Source organism: Gopherus flavomarginatus, chromosome 18 (genome assembly GCF_025201925.1).
Source record: "Gopherus flavomarginatus isolate rGopFla2 chromosome 18, rGopFla2.mat.asm, whole genome shotgun sequence".
Classification (NCBI taxonomy): domain Eukaryota; kingdom Metazoa; phylum Chordata; order Testudines; family Testudinidae; genus Gopherus; species Gopherus flavomarginatus.
This window is the reverse complement of record NC_066634.1, coordinates 9,566,971-9,583,475: the sequence shown is the minus strand read 5'-3', so window position 1 is coordinate 9,583,475 and position 16,505 is coordinate 9,566,971. Positions and strand designations below refer to the sequence as shown.

The 16,505-nt window shown below is 48.0% G+C and overlaps 2 protein-coding genes across 3 annotated transcripts in view; one reads left to right on the top strand and one right to left on the bottom strand.

Moving 5' to 3' along the window:
- LOC127036604 (zinc finger protein 560-like) overlaps positions 1 to 8,801 on the bottom strand; it is a 984,895-nt gene extending 976,094 nt beyond the window's left edge. For both annotated transcript variants that reach the window (XM_050927659.1, XM_050927660.1), the window contains exon 1: positions 8,670 to 8,801. The gene's annotated coding sequence lies outside the window, so the exon portion shown is untranslated. The remainder of the gene's footprint in view (positions 1 to 8,669) is intronic.
- The window catches only part of LOC127036605 (zinc finger protein 560-like), an 813,726-nt gene that overhangs the window by 5,350 nt on the left and 791,871 nt on the right, over positions 1 to 16,505 (top strand). The gene's annotated exons all lie outside the window — the stretch shown is intronic.

Sequence of the window (16,505 nt, the reverse complement as noted above, 5' to 3'; positions counted from 1 at the left end):
AATGTCAAATATCTCCTCTTTACTCAAGTAAAACTGGGGTTAGGTCCAGCATAATGAACAGAAGCTTCCTACCCCCAGCCTTCTCACAAACCCTGAACCTTCTCTACCCAAACCAGAATGTGCTTGGGGTGTAACAAGCAGGCGGCTGGAGTCAGAGTTGCCAGTCCAGGGTTACTTATCATACAGACACTCAGTGCGTCCTTGAACGCTGGCTGGGAGTATCCAGACAGGGGAGCTCCAGCAGCAGAACACTGAATCTCACCCAGGATTACAGATGACACAACTCCTCGCTGATCTGGATTGCACCCCAGCATGTGAAAATGGCCTAGGTTGGTAGTGACATTTCTTGAGACATGGAGAGTCTTGCTCCCATATCACCAGGTGTAATAAAAATAACAGGAAAGGCCAAATATGGAAAACTGATTGTTCAGCTTGCTTTTGACCTGCATCATATTTTGCAATATATTCCAAATAAGGAAATTAACATGCAACGTATGTGTCATTGTTTGTGGTTTTAAGCTGTAAAAGGCTTGTGTGATTTTTAGCCTGGGAACAGTATTCCAATAGCTGTCGCCCCCTGCGTGCCTGTAACCAAGAAAAGAGCCTCAGGCTGAGCTGATTCAAATATTAATCCTGTGGTCGTTTTCCACAACAGCCTCAATAGGTCCCTGTGATGGAATGTAAGGCTACATCTAGACTACCCACCGTATCGGCGGGTTAAAATCGATTGCTCGGGGATCGATATGTTGCGTCTCATCTAGACGCCATATATCGATCCCCGAGCGTGCTTATATCCATTCTGGAACAACACCAACCCCAACGGAGTTGCTGATTTGACAGGGGGAGCCGCGGACATCGATCCCGCGCGGTGAGGATGGGTGAGTAATCCGATCTTAGATATTCGACTTCAATTACGTTATTAACGTAGCTGAATTTGCGTATCTAAGATCGATTTCCCCCCGTAGTGTAGACCAGCCCTTAATGTCTTCACACCTTCCCCCTGCAGGAGAATGGCTGTTTGACCAGCTTTTTGCCTTGCTGTCTCTGAGGAACTGGTCTGTGGGTGTTCCCCAGAACTTTAACTTTTTCAGTAATATCATACTGTAAAATCTCACAATTTTACATACAGTGTTACTAAACATTTTAACAGGAGGATAATATTAAGTAGGTTATACGTTTTCTAATGATACCTCACAAGCCATACTGGGTACAAAATTGATCATAATTTTCTAGAAGAGTGAACACAGGGGTACAGATTGACACAGTGTCTGTGTGTGTGTTCCCAGCAGATATGTGGGTATTTCAATCCCTCCTAAGCACAATGTTTGGCATCTTCAAGGACCTGGGGAACTGGTTCTGGGAATTCACTAGTTTAGCAAGTGTGAGACTGCATGAAATTGTGAGACACTTTGGTATTAATAATAAAATAATAGAATCTGATAAAATTGCAATGAATCATGCTATGTATGCCATGTAAAGTGTCTGTGAAAATGTTATGATTTGCCAAGTATGATAATTTTGTTTCTATGTTTCTATCACCTTTGTATTGTGAGTTACAGATATGTAAGGTATATCTGTATTTCCAGACTTGTGCAGTTTTTCTGGGTGACACCCCCAGACATATTGGCATCAACATTGCCTAGCATGTTTGATGGCCCATTGAGGTTCATCAGCTGTACAATGAACCTATGGACCAAGGGGATACACCTATTGAGTCAGCAAGACATGCCGGGGTTTGCCTGTGTAATGAAACCTCCAAAGCTTTTCCATGCCATGTGCTGTGAAGCTTGTGTTTGGGACACAGGAAGTACAAGCCACATGGCAAAAGGAATATAAAGCGCAGCTGCATCATCTCCATCTTGTCTTCAATCCCCCTTCCTACCTCTGGAGCAACTTCTCTACAAACTGAACCCTGGAACAAAGGACTGAATGACCCATCCAAGCTGTGGATGCGTTCCAGACAGACTTTCAAGCCAGCAACTCACCAATACTGCTAAGAACCTGATATATCCATTTTGGAATGTATCTGACTGCTTTTCCATTTAAATTCTTTCTGTCTTTCTTTCTTTTAAACCTTTAGTTTAGATGCTAAAGATTTGTCTGGAAGGATGGAATTTAACTTCATTCTTTCATTTGTTCTTTCTTCTAAACATTTAGTTTAACTGCTAAAGGATTGGCTGGCAGCGTGGTATTTTGGATGAGATCCAAACCTGGGTAATGTGGCTAACCTTCTACCCACCCACTTCCTGGATCCAATTAGGATCACTCTCCTGCTGCCCTCTGGCCATGCTGTATCACAGTGAGCAGAGTTTTTAAATAACCTCTCACTGTACGGGACCTAGTTGCTGATTAGGAGTCAGAGAACTGTCATGCAATAAAGGGGGCCGTGTGATTTCTTTTTTCAGAGTCTCGTTAACCAGTGTGTGGGATCAGAAGCACAGTTTGTGACTGGTCAGTGAGTTTAACTTCAGTGTTAACCACCAGTATGGGGAGCATCTGCTCTCCCTTTTTCAGCCTGCTCTGACCTTGGCATTTTCAGTGAGGACTGCCCCAGGCACACTAGGTCACACTAAGCACTGAAGATAAATTAACAGAATGTTTTTGATGATCAAGTTGTATGAAATCAACTGAACTCCTTTGTTTTCTTTCATCTGAGCGGAGTTTCTGGTTTTCCAACGTGATATGATCTCCCAGCTGGAACAAGGGGAAGAGTCATGGGTCCCAGAGCTCCAGGGTTCAGAGGAAAGAGAGATCCTGAGATCTCCCTGCACAGATGAGGAAACATTAAACTGTCGTGGAAAATGACCACCACCCAGTTGAGTTGATCAGACAGCCTGAGACTCCTTTATTGATTAATCAAAGAATACAAGCATATATGCAGGGAGAGACGACAAAGTCCCCTAGCAAGGGGAAGTCGCTCTACCTTTCAGCAAAAATACCTGGGTTTATATAGCCAAAAACCGCACATTACCATATGAGCTTATACATCCGAGGATACCATATTTGGTTAATACAATGACATCTTTTAACCATCTGTTAAAAACAACTACTATTAATATACCGGTTATGAGCTAATTTGCAAGCTTGCTCTTTGTAACTTCCCCGTTTTACGGGTTTTTGTAATTGTCAGGACTTTGACACCTGGTTTCCACCTACTTGCGGTTTCAGCAGCTGTGTTCCATAGCAAAATTTTGAGGAACTTGGGTTCAAAAATACATGTTTGTTCCTTTGGCCAAGTTATCTGGGGTTATTTTATGCGTGCAAAAGCTACTTAATAACCTATAATGACCTAGCAGCTGTTAGTCTTTTGGCAGTGACAGACTGGTTATTTTAGGGATTTTTCAGTTTTAACTCCATATAGCAGCATTTATTTTTGTAGCAGCATTTTATAGAGAAATCAGAAAGTGAGCCTCAGGAGGGTTAGTGGAAAATCAACTTTTCTTACTCTGCTACATGTTAGTATGATTGGGGCCTAAGGCCTTGATGTAATTATTAGCATTGATTTAAGACCCGGCTTTAGGGCCGGGGGTTAGTTTTCTTTATCAATTCCCTCCTTTGTTTGCTGTTAATGGGTTCCCCACAGCAGCAAACACTTCATCGATGTCTGATAGGGGGATATTCATAAGCTCCTGGGCAATTTGTTCGACTGTTTCCTGATCCACCATTCCTTGACCAGGGTTACCTTCTTGGGGAGTGTTGGAAGGGGTCTGATCGTTATCAGAGAGGCTAGTCCTGAAAGTAACACAAATATCGTTATTGACATTGGTGGGTGTGTAATACGGTTTGGATCTGATAGGGTGAAGAGAAACCAATTGTGGAGGGGGATAGGAACGGGAAGGAGTACAAGGGCAAGTACAATGCGACCAGCAATTACAGCAACACCAACAGCAAATACATACAAAGGTAATTGTACCAATAGTGAAAAGGAGCCTTACATACCCAGGGTGTTTTTGGGGTGACTGAAAACTCTTTGTAAACTGACACAAAATATCACCTTTCACACAGAGGGTAGAGACTAAATGAACCGTTTGGAGGGCATTCAAGGCTTCCTGGTAAACAGTTTCTAAATAGTGAATTTGGGTTTGTAAATGTGAAATAGATTGAATGTCTGGTAGGAGGGATAGCAATGAGTGGAACCGGTCAGGGACGACGGAGGTCCAGTCGAAGGGAACCTGAAATTTTAAATAAACCTGATAGTCCTTTTCTGCGGGCCAGTAAATGTTGTGAGTGCCTGAGCTGGTGTGGAGATTAAAAGCCACATCGTGTATGATTGAGGAGTTAACATGAACGCAACTGCTGTTAGCAGATAGTAGGTCATGGGAGGCTAGGTCTTGTAAAGTACCAGGGCCCTCCCAACATACCCAATGGTGGACAGTTACTACTTCTCCTGGGTGTAGTTTTCTAAAGCATTGCAGTTGTGGAGGCTGTAAGGGCCAATAGGTCCAGAGATCACCTAGACCTATCCAAAGGTCAGGGGTTATAGCCGGGGCACCAATTAAGAAGCGGTTAGGACCGCCAGGGGGTTTAATTTCCCAAACATCTCGATGAATGACCCAGTCCCACAAACAACCACCCCAAGGGCCCGGGAGGATACGGTAAGTGGGGGCCCAAAATCCTTTCACGGGTCCATAAGCCCGGAAGGAACACTGTGAGCGCCAGCATCTCCATTTAGAGAACTTCCACGTAAACCTCCATGGCCACAAATCAAGGGGAATACCAGATGTATTAGTAAGGGCAGTGGGCCAGCGCTGCTGTTCAAGGTCCTTGCGTAAAGAGAAAAGAATAGTATTGAGATAGTCCTGTACTTCTGAACACGCTTGGTCCCACTGCAATGCCTTACCTGATGTAGCAACCTGGTGAACCATTTGTGTGAGTAGAGTCTGGGTGACAACGCTTAGTGCCGAAATAGTGTGGAGTGCGCCTATGCCGGCCTTCTCCTCAGTAATTTGAGCCCCGGAAATAAACCCTGCGGCCTGGTCTAATTGTCCCAGATGGCCCTTATGTTCTTGCGTTTTATATAGAGTCCAGGCTGATGCTGCAGTGTTAACACCATGCAGCAGAGTATCAACAATATCCCTTCTTTTCCTACTTTCTGCAAGTCTAGCCTGTTGCTCCAATAGGCGTATAGCAGCACCTTTAGAGCAATTAGAATAAGTACTTGTAATTTGGAAGTGGGTGAGGGGTATGGAGAAATGGACAGTTCCCAAGGTAGCATTTAGAATTGTCCATCTGAACCCTGATAGATGAGGGTTTTCAGTGGGCTCATACCATAATTGTTGGCTTTGAACCTGAATACCTACTTTGGCCAGTGTGATGTTAATTGAGTGTGAAGGGGTGTATTGTAGCAATGTGCAGGACAGGGACAGTTTGATGCTTATTTTGAGTGGCACGATGAAATGGGTAAGAGACGTCAGGAATCCCAAGTTAGGGGATTGAAAGACACCCAAGAGAAACTAAAAACCCAACTTAAAGAGGCACAGGAAAAATTAAATAGTGCTCAAAATTTGCCAAGTCCTCCTCCTTCAGGTATAGTTCCTCTTTGTCCGTCCCAAACACGCCCACAACCGACTGCCCCGAAAAGAATCTATCCTTCACCCCCCTCTGATGAGTTAATTGATCTGTTCTTAGAATACAGACCGTGGCCCAATAATCCTGTACCCGCCCCTAATAATCCTCCCGCATATAGTCCGGGTGACCGGACAGGGGGTGGGGCCGGATCTGGGGACAGAAGTGAGACAGAGGATAACCGAGGCGACCATCCAGACACCTCCTCCTCTCCCTCGGGTTCTGGTAGGCAAACGCCTCCTATGACCTCTTCAAGTGGGTCCACGCCCAAGTCTGACACTGACAGGTCTGACAACTTAAGAGAAGCCCTTGCCTTCATAACCACTGGGGAGGTGCTTATGAAGGAATGGCAACAGACGGCACACGATGAAGACATAGATTGGGAGTGTAGGGAGATAGAATGGGAAAAAGTATCCCCAGAATCCCCGTTACGACGGTTGTCAGGTACCATAGCTAAGATGAGGGAAATGATGACATCACCAAAATATAAATCCCTTCTGAAAAGTTGTTCTCCTATCTCTCCTGCCTCCGACCCTGATGCCGTAGCCTTTAACACCCGTCATAAGACTTGGCTACATAAGGCTAACAGAATAACCACCCCGCCTGAAACCGTCACTAATTTTCCCCTCCGACAGCTGCCCTCGGGCACGGGAGGGTTAATGACAGTGCATGCCCCTTGGTCACCAGGTGACCTTTACAACCTTATCGAGAAGTTTCCAAAAATCAGGGAAGATCCCGTTAAGTTCCAAGAGCAATTGAGCATGATAGCCAAGTGCTATAACCCCTCACATGCTGATATGCACCAGCTGTTATCAGCTATAGTGCCCAAAGAAACCCTTACCCGCCTCTATGCCAGGGCAGACTGGCCAGCTGATGTTGGCGGGATGTCAGAAGCTGACTATTTTCAAAGAAGAACCAACTTAATTAATGAGGTTCTTAATGTATGTCCAAGAAAAATGGACTGGGCCAAGATAAATGCCTGTAAACAAAATAAGGGAGAAAATGCGGCCGATTATATGGAACGTATAAAGCAGGTGTTTGAAAGGCATTCGGGAATTAATAATGCAGAACAAACAGCCACACAAGCTGTGGTGGCAGCCTTTGTGCAAGGACTCTTGCCAAAGGTAGGAGAACAGTTAAAAGTTAATTTAGTGGATTGGGAAGGCAAGAATCTGGAGGAAATTCTGGCAGCAGCGCAGCATTTCCATCGGCAGTTAGAAAGAAAAAAAGACGAGACAGAATCTAAACTAATGGCTTTGCAGATCCAAAGCATGCAAAATCCCGCTGAAAAAGGGCCCAGGCATAGGCCAAAACAGGCTGTAACTAAAAATCAACCCTTTGCTGAAAGTAACCCTCTTACTAATCTTGGTTCTACAGCGTGTTTTTCATGTGGGCAAGAAGGACATTGGAGAGCCAATTGTCCCCAATTGGGAAAAAACCAATGTAGATATTGTAAAAAGGAGGGACATCTTATTAGGGACTGTCCCACGCGACCCCTTCCTGCCCCGCCAGACCCAGCTCTAAATTACTAGGAAAGCCAGGAGACTAATAGCATCGTCGTTGCCCCCCTTGTTCATGTGGACCAAACTGGTCCAACTGTTTCTTGTCTAATAAATGGTGTCCCTACCCCTTGCTTCGTTGATACAGGAGCTTCTAGATCCACCTTAAGAGCACAAGATTTCTCTACTGTACCTCTTTCCGCTGAGGTCGTAACTGCTGTGGGGTTGGGAAATACCCCTATTCCCCATCCTGTGTCATCTCCTCTATCTATATCCATCAGTCCCCTTTCTGCTGATCATGCTTTCCTCCTCAGTCCGTGCTCCCCTATAAACCTCTTAGGAAAAGATCTGTTGTGCAAACTTCATTGCACTATCTTTTGCTCTCCAGACGGGGTCTTTTTAGAAGTCCCCGACCCGGCTCATAATGAGGTTTTAGGTCTACTCCAAATTGATCCAGCCCCAAGTCGGGAACCCGATCCCAGTCCTTCCTTGTTGCAACAGGAACTACTGGCGAAGGTACCCCCCTCGCTGTGGGCTGAACATGCTAATCAAGTGGGACGCATTTGTTCTGCTCAACCTGTCAAAATTCGTCTCAATCCAAGCAAACCTCTTCCTAGAGTCCGGCAATATCCCCTCTCTCAGCAAGCTGAGGAGGGAATTCGTCTGGTTCTTTCTGCTCTGCTTAAACAAGGAGTCATAGTCCCGACAGTAAGTGAATGTAATACTCCCATTCTACCTGTCTGAAAACCGGGAAAAAAGACCTGGCGATTCGTACAGGATTTACGAGCTATTAATGCTGCTGTCCTCCCAACTTTTCCGGTGGTTCCAAATCCTGCTACTATTCTTTCTTGTATACCTCCCACGGCTCAGTATTTTTCTGTAATAGATTTGTGCTCTGCCTTCTTTTCTATTCCCATTCATGTGGATAGTCAGTTTCTTTTTATGTTTACTTATCAAGGAGCTCAGTATACTTGGACCAGACTACCCCAGGGTTATACTGAGTCCCCTACAATCTTTTCTCAAATCTTAAAGAAAGATCTGGATGATATCTCTTTTCCAAATGGGTCTGTCCTAGTTCAGTATGTAGATGATTTGTTGCTTGCTTCTGACTCTTTGGAAGCTTCAAAAACGGATACATTGGTTTTGTTGCGAGCCTTAGCTCAAAAAGGTCATAAGGCTTCAAAAGAAAAATTACAACTTTGTCTCCCTGTAGTGCATTATCTGGGCCATGATATTTCTGCAGGAAAACGCGCTTTGTCTTCTTCGCGGGTGCAGGCAATTCAAAAGATCCCCAGGCCAATTACAAAAAAGCAGCTTAGGGGATTCTTAGGAATGGCAGGCTACTGTAGACAATGGATTCTGGGTTATGCGTCTCTTGTACGGCCCTTAGAAGATTTAACTCTTAATAAGATCTCTGACCCTATTCCCTGGCCCACAGAAGCAGAGGAAGCGTTTCAACAAATCAAAATTGCTTTAACCAAAGCCCCTGCTCTCGGTTTACCTGATTATAAGAAACCATTTACTCTTTTCTGTCATGAAAGAGAAGGCTCAGCCCAGGGTGTTCTCACTCAGACTCACGGAGAAAAGCACAGACCCATAGCTTACTTTAGTTCTTCATTAGACCCGGTAGCAGCTGGCTTACCCCCCTGCCTCCGGTCTGTTGCAGCGGCTGCAATATTAGTTGAAGCCTCCGCCTCCCTAGTTCTTGACAACCCGTTAACTATTGCAGTTCCTCATGCTGTCACCGCTCTCTTAACAAAAGGCAAAACACAGCATCTTTCAAATTCCAGACTTACCAAGTATGAAATGCTTCTTTTAAATGCTGCAAATGTTACTTTGGCTAGGTGCCCGGTACTAAATCCTGCTTCTCTTCTCCCCACGGCAACCGATGGGGAACCCCATGATTGCTTATCTGTAACTGCTGAATTATCTGCTCCCAGACCTGATCTGCAGGATATTCCCCTGCAAAACCCAGAACTGATTTATTATGTGGATGGCTCCTGTTTAAGAAATATGGAAGGACAGCTGGTAGCAGGCTATGCTGTATGCGATCAACAAAGTATTATAGAAGCATTCTCTCTCCCTTCAGTGAAATCAGCTCAAGTTGCTGAACTGTTTGCCCTTACTCGAGCCTGTTGCTTAGCAACCGGAGTGTCTGTCACTATTTACACTGATTCTAGATATGCTTTCTGGGTAGTACATGATTATGGGCAATTGTGGAAATATAGGGGATTTCTTACTTCTACTGGAGCACCTATTAGCCATGGCCCGTATGTTAATGCTCTCTTGTCTGCTTTACAGTTACCCTCTGCTATAGCTGTAGTCAAATGTGCAGCCCACAAAAAACCCTATGACTATGTTACTCGAGGAAATGCACTGGCGGATGCCTCCGCCAGGCAAGCGGCCCTTTCCGGGTCTCCGGCTCCTACCGAAATATTTGCTCTTTGTATGTCCCAGCCCGTCTTTTCAGTTGACTCTTTACAGGATCTAGCACTTATACAGGAGTCAGCATCAAAGGATGAAAAAAATTGCTGGAAACAGTCCGGATGTTCACAACATCCAGAGGATGCCTTGTGGTATGCCCCAGACGGCCGCCTGGTAGCACCCTTGGCTCTACTCCCACACCTTGCCCGGCTAGCCCACGGGCTAGCCCACGTTGGCAAGGAGGGGATGATTGCTTCTGTATCTAAGTACTGGTATGCTCCAAAGTTTACAAGCCTTGCCCAGCAATACTGCCAAACATGCCCTATCTGTATGGCATATAACAGTGGGCGACCAGTTCGAACCACCCAGGCAGCACACCCGCCACCCTGGGGACCGTTTGTAAACATCCAAATAGACTTCATAAATATGCCAAAGTGTTGTTCATCTGAGTACGTGCTTGTGTGTGTGTGCATGTATTCTGGATGGGTGGAAGCTTACCCATGTGCTAAGGCAGACTCAACCACTGTAGCAAAAAGGTTGCTCAAGGAATTTATTCCCAGCTTTGGTATTCCTGTCTCAATTAACAGTGACAGAGGAACCCATTTTACAGGTCAAATCACTCAACAAATCTGCAAGGCCCTCCATGTGGACCAACGTTTACACTGTGCTCACCATCCTCAAAGCGCGGGAGCAGTGGAACGAAAAAATGGGGATCTAAAAAACAAGCTAGCAAAACTCAGAATCTGTAAGTGCCTGAAGGAAACATCTAGGATGCCCTACAAAGCTCTTGGGAAGTCTCTCAGTTCATTATTGTCCATTGCAGGGGTCGCATCCGCAGGGTAAATATAGCTCAAGGCTTCCTATAGATGCTAGCAGACACCGGGCAGTAGCTTTCTCCCTTCCCCCTGTGAAGTTGGATGGGATGTGAAGGCTGAATTGTTCCCCTCCTCTCTCCTGTTGGGGGGAGCTGAGTTCCTGATTTTTATTTGTCCTCTCTCCAGCACTTGTTTTGGTTTGGCCTTCCCCTTTCCATCCCTGTTTGAGGTTTCTGTCTCTATCACAGCAGGTGATGCAATGACGTGTGAGGTTCAGCACAGACCAGAAAAAGAGCAGGGAAACCAGCCAGGGGAGAAAATGGATAAATTTATTTCCTGTCAGGGAACTCAGAAGGGCCTTAAGGAAACCAGAATGCAGCAGGAAATCTGCAGGGAAAAGCAAAAAAAAAATACATGTGCTGAGTGTGGGAAAAACTTCACTTACAGATCAGGCCTTTCTCAACATCAGAGAATCCACACAGGGGAGAGGCCCTGTGAACGCAATGAGTGCGGGAAAACTTTCAGTCGCAGATCACACCTTATTCGGCATCAGAGAATCCACACACAGGAGGGGTCCTATGAATGCAGTAAGTGCGGGAAATCCTTCAATCGCAGCTCTCACCTTATTCAGCATCAGAGAATCCACACGAGCAAGAAGCCCCGCGAATGCCGTCAGCAGGCCTGCAGAACTCTTAAAGTGGTGATGTAGAGAAATCTCTGTATTAACTATCTCTATAAATCTTTATAATGTTGCATTGTGTTATTTTGTATTAAGTATCTTTATCTTTATGACATTGCATCCGGCATGATGTTATTTTGTAATTCATATGACTTGGCATTGTGCCTCTCTATTTTCATACAACTTTGTATTAGATCCCTATATAGAAAATTGGAAGAAAACTTTGTATCAAATGTTATAGCCCCTAAGGATAGTATAGTTAAAGTAAAAGAAAACATGTGCCTTTTTGCTAGTAGAATAAGATCTTCCCCCGCACTTTGTAATCAATTGCTCTATTGACTGAATGAGGTGTGAATGAGTGAGGCTTGGAAGACACCCACCTCCAGACAGCTACAACAGTTGAAGAGGGAATGGGAGCCAGAGCAAAGGACAATACAACTTGTCAAGTGGGCCCAATAAAGAAGAGCAGACATATTGATGGCCTCAGGGATTAGAAGCAAGCACCTTCTTTAGAAAACACCCTCTTTGAGCAGCATTGGGACAACACCCAGAGAAAAGCAGCACAAAGACCAACGGAGGCAGACCCAGATTTTGAATCTAGTCTATATTTGCATAAGAGGGAAGCTGCTATAAATGCGAGGTGTCTTGCAGAAGGACCCCGGATCTCGTCTTGTCACCATCGGACCATCGATTTGGATCGGTAGAAGCCCGGCTCCACCCCTCCCCCATCTAACTCACCTGGCCAGTGCAGTTAAGGGGAGCAACTAGTTGGTAACAACAGCAAGACGGAGTGTGTTTATGTCTGTGTGTGTGCGTGAATGCATGACTGTGATATATATCTCATGTGCATATCATAGAGTATTAATTGATACCTGTATTACTAATAAATGTGGCATTTTGCCTTAATCCCTCTGAAAAGTTCCTGTACAGTACTTTGAGTAAAAGAGCGAGGGCCACAATACTCCAAAGAAAACAGCTGAGGACCGAAACCCCCCGGCCCTGCGGAAACACCCCCCACTCAGGACCACCCAGCCTGACGGAAACACCCCGCCCAGCCCTGCAGAAACAAACCCTCCTTCCCCAGCGCTGCCTCACCAAAACAGCTGTGAGTCAAAAAGGAAGGTTGGTGGTGGGGTGGTGTTACTTGATGTTAAATCAACCAGGGACTCCCAGCCAAAGAGGTGGCTGGGAGCCCTCAGTGTCAAATTAAAGGGCCTGGGGCTCTGACGACCGGGGGAACCCGGAGCTTTTCAGGGCTGGGGCAGGGATTTAAAGGTCCCAGAGCTCCTGCTGCTGAGGGGAGCCTGAGCCCTTGAAATCCCAGCCTCACTCCATCCCCTGGAGCTGCTGCCAGGATTCAAAGGGCTCTGTGCTGCCTGCAGCCACAGGGATCCCTGAGCCCTTTAAATCTCAGCTGCTGTCGGGATTGAAAGGGCTCTGGGCTGCCCGTGGCGGTGGGGAGCCCTGAGACCTTTAAACCTCAGCTGCGGCCGGAAATCTCTGCGAGCAACCCAGAGCCCTTTGAATCCCGGCCGTGGCTGGCAGGCCGGCTTTAGGAAGTGCGGGGCTCAATTTGAACATTTTTGTTGGGGCCCCGCAGGGATGACTGGGGGAAAAAAAGCCTTTCAGTTCTTAACAACCGGTTCCCTATAAAAAGTTCTGCCACAGTATGTATTTTTTGTACCAGTAGGGTTACCATACGTCCGTATTTTCCTCCCAGATGGCGATTTAAGAACCAAAAAGCCTGACATGTCCGGGAAAGTACAGATGTATGTTAACCCTACCTAAAAGTTCTTTTTTAAAAAGATGGGTCTGAACTAGAAATGAGCTCTGCCACTCCCTTAGGGTGTGCTAGGGTGCACATGTGTGGGTCCCAGCTGCTCCCTGCCCATCTCATTGAAGCAGGTGTGCAGGGTTACTTCCCTCGGAACTGCAGGACACCAGTGAACATGGGGCTGGCTGGAGGTGTGGGAGGGGGAGGATGCGAGAGGTAGGGTCTGGCTGCAGGCTGGGCAAGGGGTGTGGGGCAGGCTGGAGACAAGAGGTGTGGGGTGGGCTGGCTGGCTTCAGGCAGGGCCACAGGGAGGGTGCGGCATGGGTTGGCAGGGCTGGAGACAAAGGAGTGCGGGACTGGCTGGCTTCAGGCAGCAGGGTGCGGCAGGGGTTGGCTGGAGACGGGTTGGTGCAGGGCTGAAGGCAAGGCAGGGGTTATGGGGTTGGCTGGAGACAGGGCAGGGGGTGCAGGGCTGGTGCGGGCAGGGCAGGCAGTGTGGCAGGGGCTGGCTGGAGACAGGGAAGGGGGTGCAGGGCTGGCTGGAGACAGGTGTTGGTGCAGGGCTGAAGGCAAGGCAGGGGGTGTGGGGCTCGCTGGAGATGGGCAGGCTGCAGGCAGGAACTGGTGCAAGCAGGGCAGGAGGTGCGGGGCTGGTGCGGGCAGGGGGTGCAGCAGGGGCTGGCTGGGGACGGGCTGGCTGCAGGCAGGGCAGGGGGTGCAGGTACAGGGGGTACAGCCCATCCGCTATGGTGAGTGCCTCCTTCTCCTCCTCCTCCTCCTCCTCCTCCTCCCCCCTCTCCCACTAGGGTAGCAGCAGCAGCCTGGGGCTTGGGGGTTATTTCAAGGGCCCGGGGCGCCCCTGTTTCCACTGCCCCAGCTCTGTAAATAGCCGCAGGAACCCTGGGGAAGCGGCGGGGCTCCAGTGGCTATTTAAAGGGCCAGGAAGGTAGAAGCAATGGGAGTCCTGGACTTTTTAAACAGCCCAGAGATCCCCGCAGCCATACCCCAGGGCTCCAGCAGTAGGGATCTAGTGGCAATTTAAAGGGCCTGGGGTTCCAGCCCCTGCTGGGAGCCCCAGGCCTTTTAAATTGCCCCGTGGGGAAACTGGGCCACCCTGGAACAACGCACTGGCTTTTGCTGGTACTGGGGCTTGGGTGCGGGGTCCTCTTAGGAGCAAGGCCGATTCAAGGGAATTGGTTAAATTGGCCTAAAGCCGGCCCTGGTGGCTGGGATTTAAAGAGCTCTGAGCTCCCCGCCCGCCTGCCCAGAGCCCTATAAATCCTGGCCGCGGCTGAGATTTAAAGAGCTCTGGGATCCCTGCGGCTGCGGGTAGCTCAGAACCTTTTGAATCCCGGCCGCGGCTGAACTTTAAAGGGGTTTGGATTCCCCGCGGCTACGGGCAGCCCAGAGCCCTTTGATTCCTGGCTGCGGGACGCACAGTGAGACTTCACGGGCCGCACGTTGCCCGTGGGCCGTATGTTGCGCAGGCCTGGCATGGAGGGGCAAAATAGGTAAGAAATTTCCGTGGCCTGTCACTAGCAAATAGTAGCCACCATGGATCCTGCCAGAGGTGGCTACATCTTAGCACTGTGGGAAGCAACCCTTCACAGAGACCATTTGTCTTGTGGTTTGGGATACTTCTCAAGACATGCTGCACTCAGAGTGACCCCCTCATCCTGTGCCAGCTGGAGAAAAGAAAAGGGGCCAGCCAACTCTCCCACTACCAGCTGCGAACCACTGATCCCCAAACAGGGGGAGGCCTCTGGCTTTGATGTGTATTAAATATCAGGCTGGTCTCTTTCTTGGGCAAATATCTAACAGAGCTAGAAGAGGGAACAAATGGTCCTCAAAGGAGAGGGGAAAGACAATCACTGGGAAATTTAATCCCCTGCAACATCCAGAATGGAGAGCGACTCAGGGCAACAGGTTCCCCCGAAGGAAGAAGTTTTTGGGATTTAGAAACATAAGGACCAGCACAAAACTTGAGAGGATTGTTAATTGACATTTGATAATGACACAGAGGGAAAACCTGAGCTTTCAGATCAGTGTTCAGAAATGAAAGACAAAGGGTGGAAATCAGAGATTTTGGATCCATTTTGCAAATTATAGAGAGGAAAGTGGAAAATCAGAGGGATTTTATATCAGTTGTTGATAGGAGGTAAAATCTGAGAGTTTCACATGAATACTTGATAAATGAATAAAGAGGAAATGGGCAACATTTGCAAACATTTTGTGTTCAATAATCTGAGAAAAGGTGTAAATCTGAGATTTTCTTATTATTTTATAATTAGAGACAGGAAAATCTCAGGGCATATTCAATTAGAAACAGACAACTAGAGAGAAATGGGGCAAATGTTTAGGTTATTTTATTTGAATCTTTGAGATTTGCCAAGAAATTGTGTCAGAAACTGCATATTTGATAACATGAGAGAAAAACACCAAGATCTGAGGGGAGAGAGTCACTTTCCTGTCAGGGCCCAGTGCTCCCTCCCCCTCCCCCTCCGGGGTCTCTCACTCACTGGGGGCTCCAGGCGGGGCTGCTGCGGTCAGAGCCTGGGGCTGCCTAGGGGGCAGGTCCCAGCTGGAGAAAGACCCCCCCTGGCCAGGATAGGAATGTGCTACTGGTAGCAGCCTGGGCTGGACCCTCTCTATGGGGGACACTTGCTCCCCCCTCCCCTTCCTGGCCCTTCCCACGCCCTGTTGCCAGCAGAGAGTGGCCCCCCCAGCCCAGCCCAGAGGTGTCCCTGTCTCAGGCCCCCCAGCCTCTGCCCAGTTCAGAAATCACTAGGGGGAACCATTTCCCACCTACACAAGGACAAATCACTACAGGTGAAAATGGGGGGAAACACCCCAAACCTGAGATCTGAACTGGCCATTGGGAAAGGGGAGAGAAAATGGGGCATAATGGGGGGAGGGGAACAGGGAACTTCTTAGGGGTTTGAGGGAAGGGGGTGTCAGCCTGGATGTTGCTTGTTGCTCTCTAGGGAGAAAGGGGGCAGGACAGGAGAGGAGGCGGGTCTCCACGGAGGGGGCAGTGGTAATTCCGAAGGGATCTCAGCCCTCCCTTTTTCTCCCCGCTCCTCAGGGGTCACCTGCTCTTCTCCCCTCGCCCCCCGGCCATGTCCAGGCTGAACAGACATTTTCCATCCATCCCTTTCCCAGGTCTCCCCCCTCCGCAGCCCCCGCCCGACCCCACGCAGGGCTGCTAGGTGTAATGCATGTTCAGTAGGGATTTCTCCCCTACTAATGCTGGGGTGTCCTTCTCCTATAGGTTAGTCTACTAATGATCTCATCTTGGTGCCATGTGTGTCAGTTCATTGCCATGGCACTCGTGTGCTTAGACATCTGAAGATGCTCTATAGAAAAGCTCCTTGAGTGAGGTGATCCACAGGGAGTAGCTCAAAGCTCCAAAGTGCCTGGCCAGGGGCAGGACATTGGCACAGCAAGGGCGGGGTGTGGCAGTGACATCACAAAGGCCTTTTGCAGGACCTCACACTATTGGTCAAAGACTATTGGTGAGCAGGTGGTGACCTCACAGAGAGATCCTGACATCAGTCAGGGGCCAGGGGCTAGGGAAACCTCAGAGACCCCTGTGGCTTTGCTTCAGCAAGTCTCCTTCTCCAGGTCTCTGTCTGAGGACTGAGAGAGTATAAGGGTTCACGGACGTGAGCGCCAGGAGAAACCTCTTTCCAGTTTTCTCCTTCCCTTGTAGTGATTTTACTAGAAAACAGCAGTCCCTGTTTAGAAGG